Raw genomic sequence first — 5,175 nt, forward strand, 5'->3', positions numbered from 1 at the left:
GGGAACTAAGGGGATTATAGGCCATGTGAACTTTGAGACCTCACTTGGAACCTTCAGTGAGGTTCTGAGTGATGCTTTAGGACGGCATTTTTATGTAGACATGCCATGGTCCTGCCTATGACCTTGAAAGGACATAGAGTCTCCATTTCCACTAATCAGAAGGCCCAGTATACTCGTAAGCCTTTCTGAGGGAAGGAAAAAGAATTTATAGAATCAATACTGTTCTAAAAAATAATAACAGACAAATTTTTAAAACTCTGTTCCAGGTACTATATTAAGTGCTTTTATAAGTATTCTCTCATTTAATCCTCCCAGCAATTATATGAATTTCTTTTCATTCACAGATGAGACAACAGAAATGGATGCAGCAAACCAGAAGTATACATGTATAAGCATTATTTTGTAGTGTCCCTAAACTGCAAACAATCTGACTGATCATTAATAGAGAAAACTGAAATACTTTTTTTAGTAAAAAAGCAATTTACAGTATTATATTGATTTTAAAAACAACCTTTTCTACCTAGAAGGAAAGAAGTCACAGAAGGATCAAAAGAAATTTGGATATGAGTAAAATTAAACACATGGAAGAAACTATTAAACCCACTGCCTCTCAGAGAAACTCTTGCCCAATATTGGTCTTTAAGAAGCTTTATGTATATGGCTTACTGGCTGTCAAGCATAGCACCCTCTTGTGAAGTGAACAGGTAAGGTGACAGTATCATTTATCATCCATATCAGAACTCTTTTAATAGTGAAAGGGATGCTATCAATAACTGCCCTGGACAACAGTTATAAACCCACAATGATCCAGAGCAGACCAGGGGCCACAGTCACCTGTTCACAGGACATCCTACAGTGAGCAAGCCCCAGACAACCCCACATATGGCTGTGACTTGATTCCAGGGTCTGCCCTCCTTTGGCTCCCGGACTCCTTCCTGACCTAACCTGTTCTTACTTCATCTATGGTTTCACGTCTTACATCTCTTTCCTTCTCATCCCCTGACTGATTTCAGGTACCTCTGCCCCAACAAACTCCTGGAGTTAATAGCTTCCGCTCATGTCTCCAAGGAGATGAGATCATCCTGAACCGAGGACACCAGAACCACAGACACGGTCTCACTCTCATCCTGTATGAATTGCTACCTGACCACCACTGTGTGTAGACGCACAGCAGGCGGAACAAAACCGAAGCCTGGGTCTCCATGAGGGGAAGGAGCATAGCTCAGCGTCTACCCAGTTTGCTCAAGAAGACCAGGCAGTCCCTAAGCTGCAGGGCACTGAGGAGAAGACAAACAGGGGCTGAGGAAATCCAGAAAGTAAAACTCAAACTCTGTTCCATTCAAAGTGTCTCAAACATTTGTCAGGAAGAAAGCACGGAGCCCTAACCCCCAAGGAAAGCAAATCCTCATTTTATCCTCTTCAAAATGAAATGGAATGCAAATGGCAGATGCATCCTCCCTCTCCTTGCTTACTCACCACCACCCCATATCACATCAGTCACTAGAAGCCTTTTATACCCTGTAAAATACAGCCCAGGAGAAGGTATGCCCATCAATTCATGAACATATGTTTGTTATTTACTTTATGGGGTCCTAAGGAATCCTATTTTCGTGGAGTAGAAAATGTCACGTATAAATATTGCACAAATGATTTCTTAAATCCTCTTCCTTCTCCTTTTCAATGGCCGTTCCTTCTACTTTGAGTTGCTTGGATCATTTGAAACAAATGCTAAATGTTGTGTCCCAAACATCCATGTATGGCAGAAGCCTTCTCTCACTCAGCTGGTTATTACCCAGGGCCACTTGCAAGTCAAATCATGACCCCCAGACAAGAGCAGCTTCTTGTGGAAAATAACCCACATGACAGCTTTAAGCAGGTGTTTGTTCTGAGTTCCCATCCGGTTGAAGTGTGTGTGGCGGGGGAGAAGGGAGTGAGGATGAGAAGAGCCCCGAGGACTTGGCTGTTTCTCCCAGAATCCCTTGCTCTGTGCTTATGCTCCTACTAGAAGGCAGAGTGTGGAGGCGCTGGGAGCAAAGGGTAGAATTTGAGGAAAATCTCATTTCCTCATCCTGTGACGGGGGACAGAGGAAAGTAAGTGGACAGGCAGAGTGACTAGTGCTTTCCCTTCTCGTGCACCAACCCCTGTGCTTTATGAAAAGTCTTTAAAACAGATAGCCAAGCTGTCTTCCATATCTTTAGCCATAACTGGGTACACACAAAGATTCACAGCGACATCTATAGGTCCTCGTTGGAACTGGAGTAAAATAAAGGATGGCATGTCTTCTTAACGTCGTCAATACTTTAATTTGGATGATCGCATCAAACACTAAAGACAGTTTATGAGGAGTTACCTGGGCTAAATTAAGTTGGAAACAGTTCACCATTTGTTTATCAGTGTGCAGATTATTCCCTGTGGGAACAAAAGAAACCTGACTTTTGTTGAGCATGTACCACATGACAAGCCCTGCACAGGGCACTCTACATTCAGAAGCCAATTAATTTCAGAATAGGCCTCGGGGATAAGCAGGATTATACCCACTTTACTGACCACCACAACTGAGGAGTGTTGAGTAACTCACCCAAGTTCCCACAAGGGGGCGAGCAGAGTGGAAGAGCCAGGTTCAAAACTAGATCTAGGTGAAGCTAGAACCTACCCTCTTTCCACCGTCCCAAATCAGCCAGAGGCTTTCAAATGTATGAACTGACTACACACAGGGCTACGAAAAACCGTGTACATATTATGAGGCTGTAATTTCTTCATTCTTCTTATCAGATGGGTGAAAAGAAAACTGGTAGTTTTAGACAAAGAGACAAACATCTCTATGAACTCCCAACTGCTAAGTACAAAGAGAAAAATAACTAAAGGTCCAATCTAGTTCCAACTTTGGTCTAGTTCAACCATGGAGAGTCCCTAGGGTTAATACTCCCTCTCTAGATAAAAGTACTTGGTGATTTTTCAGTCTTCTACTTCCCTTCCTGGCTCCTCTCCAAGATAGTTATCTAAATACATGCACACACGTGGGGTTGAGTTGTCCCAAATCTTTATAGCCTCGTGATGGGTGGGGTCCGGGGCCTTGGCATGACATGCTCTAGCTCCCTGGTCTGCAGGACCTTGTCATTTGTCCATCCTGTTGCTGTCCCTGGCCTACGGTCTGCTGCTCCTGCTGCTGGTAGCTTGTCCTCGGGTTTCTCTTGAAGCTTAGCCAGGGCCCAGTGCCACCTCCTGGCTCCCTAGAGGCTTCACTTGTGCTTTTATTGGGTGTCTCTCTGGAGCCTCGAAGGAGGTCTTCCTAGAAATCTCATTTGGGCTCCAGACCAGTGCTGCCCTGAACTAAAGGGCGATTTTTCTTCTCAGTCCATCCCGCCTGCCCCAGACATATGCACTGACATGCACAGACACGTGTGCCACGTGCCTCAGTCAGCCCTCTGGCAAGCTTGCAGGCCCCAGTCTCTAGCATCATCAGTGTTCCTCCGAGATACACAGGCACCCTGAGTACCTTCAGGGTACCGTGGAAACTGGGTGGCACCTCTGGGGACTGAATTCAGGCCCTCCCTCTCTGCCCACCTGAGCCGTACCCCCACTTTTAGTCTGCTGTGGCTGCCCCTCTCCCCAGCATCAGCAACGGAATAGTCAATCAATTCTTTGGACTTCTGCACCCACTCTTAGGTCTACTCATCTACTTGGGCAGCCCTAGCAAATAGGAGCCTTAATATTTTTATATGAGACAAAAAAGAATATCGAGATGTCTGTGTGGGAGGAAAGGGAGCAGGGAATAGCCTCAAAAATGGTGATCTATGAATTGAAAGATTTCTGGAAGGGGAGACAGGAAGGAGACCTGCCAGATTTTGCTTTGGTGATGCATTAATAAATCTGTTGGAAGGAGGGCCAGGGCATCCATTTTTTTCCTACTTACGTGTTAGAGCAGCTTTTCTTTTCCACTTAAATTTCGGTCTTTGTCTCAGTGTCACTTCCTTCTATGAGTCCTGTAGACCAACAGAGGCCACATAGAAATGAACCTGAGTCTAGGGCTGGCCACATCTCCCACCACAGCCTCCTCCAGTCTCTCCTCTCCTGCTCCGTCCACTCTCAGAGACCCCAGAGAGCAGGTCACTGCACCAGACGTGCCCCTACCCTGCCCGCCCCCACCCTGACCCCCCACAGCTTCAACACAGCAGGGTGTGTTTGGTGCCTGGCAGCTCTGGAATAGAGCTTTGAGTGTCCTGTTGAAGCTGCTAGATATCTAATTTCAAATACTGAAATCTTTTCTTGAGAAACAAATGGTAAATATGCCAGATGTATAAATGCCTAGTAGTAAAAAAGTCTACTGTCTTAAAATGTAACTTTAAATTTTATTAAAGTAACCAAACGTTCCCAAGTATTTCCGACCTTCTATGACTGCCTTTGTTTTAAATATCCCAATAAAATACTTCAGGTTCTCATGGAATAGTCAAGTTGGTCCTTCCTAGGGGCTCAAGTTCCACTGTGATCTCTCACCTGTGTGTTCCCACTAAACTCTTGGTGTTTCTAGCTCAGCATCTCATCACTTGAAACTAGCACTCGATCTCCCGTGCACTCAGCCACTCTGCCTCATTCCCCGTCATTTGCACTCCTCACACAAGAATGTTGTAAGTGCCAGGTTTTATTATTTTGGGGAATTCATTCATTCATTTAACAAATATTTATTGAGCACCTACTACGGACTAGGCCCTACTACAGCCCTGGGGATTCAGCAGCAAAAAAAAAGACAAAACTCTTTGCTCTCGTGGAGCTTACATTTCAGGGGAAACACTCAGATGGTAAATGCAATAAATAAGACACTTCCTAGTGTGTCTGGTGGTAATAAGTACACAGAGAACAATAAAGCCAGAAAGACTACCGTGCTGGGAGGATTGATTTTTTTCAAACGGAGTCCAGAAGCTTTCATCACTTAGGGGACTTTACAATGAACAAAGTCACCAAGAGGTATTGGCGAGAACCAGGCCCATATTTGGAGGAAGGATGGCCCAGGGCGGGAGCAGCAGGCCACAGCCTGAGGGAGCTAGAGCGGGAGGCCAGTGTGGCTGCAGGGGGATGAGTGAGGGCAGAGCCAAGGTGTGATCAGAGGCATTGGAAGTGATTGTTCAGGCCAATAGATCAGTGTGAGGACATTAGCTTTTACTCAGAGCAAATTGGGA

General features: G+C 45.2%; 1 long non-coding RNA gene across 1 annotated transcript; it reads left to right on the plus strand.

Annotated features, from left to right (window-relative positions):
• The first annotated feature begins 309 nt into the window (after window positions 1-309).
• Window positions 310-4,379, plus strand: LOC109444289 (uncharacterized). Its single transcript, XR_002136824.2, has 2 exons — window positions 310-704; window positions 1,014-4,379. It is a non-coding gene; the product is annotated as an uncharacterized LOC109444289 (long non-coding RNA).
• The last annotated feature ends 796 nt before the right edge of the window (window positions 4,380-5,175 follow it).

The sequence above is a fragment of the Rhinolophus sinicus genome, linkage group LG03, assembly GCF_036562045.2.
Source record: "Rhinolophus sinicus isolate RSC01 linkage group LG03, ASM3656204v1, whole genome shotgun sequence".
Taxonomy (NCBI): Eukaryota; Metazoa; Chordata; class Mammalia; order Chiroptera; family Rhinolophidae; genus Rhinolophus; species Rhinolophus sinicus.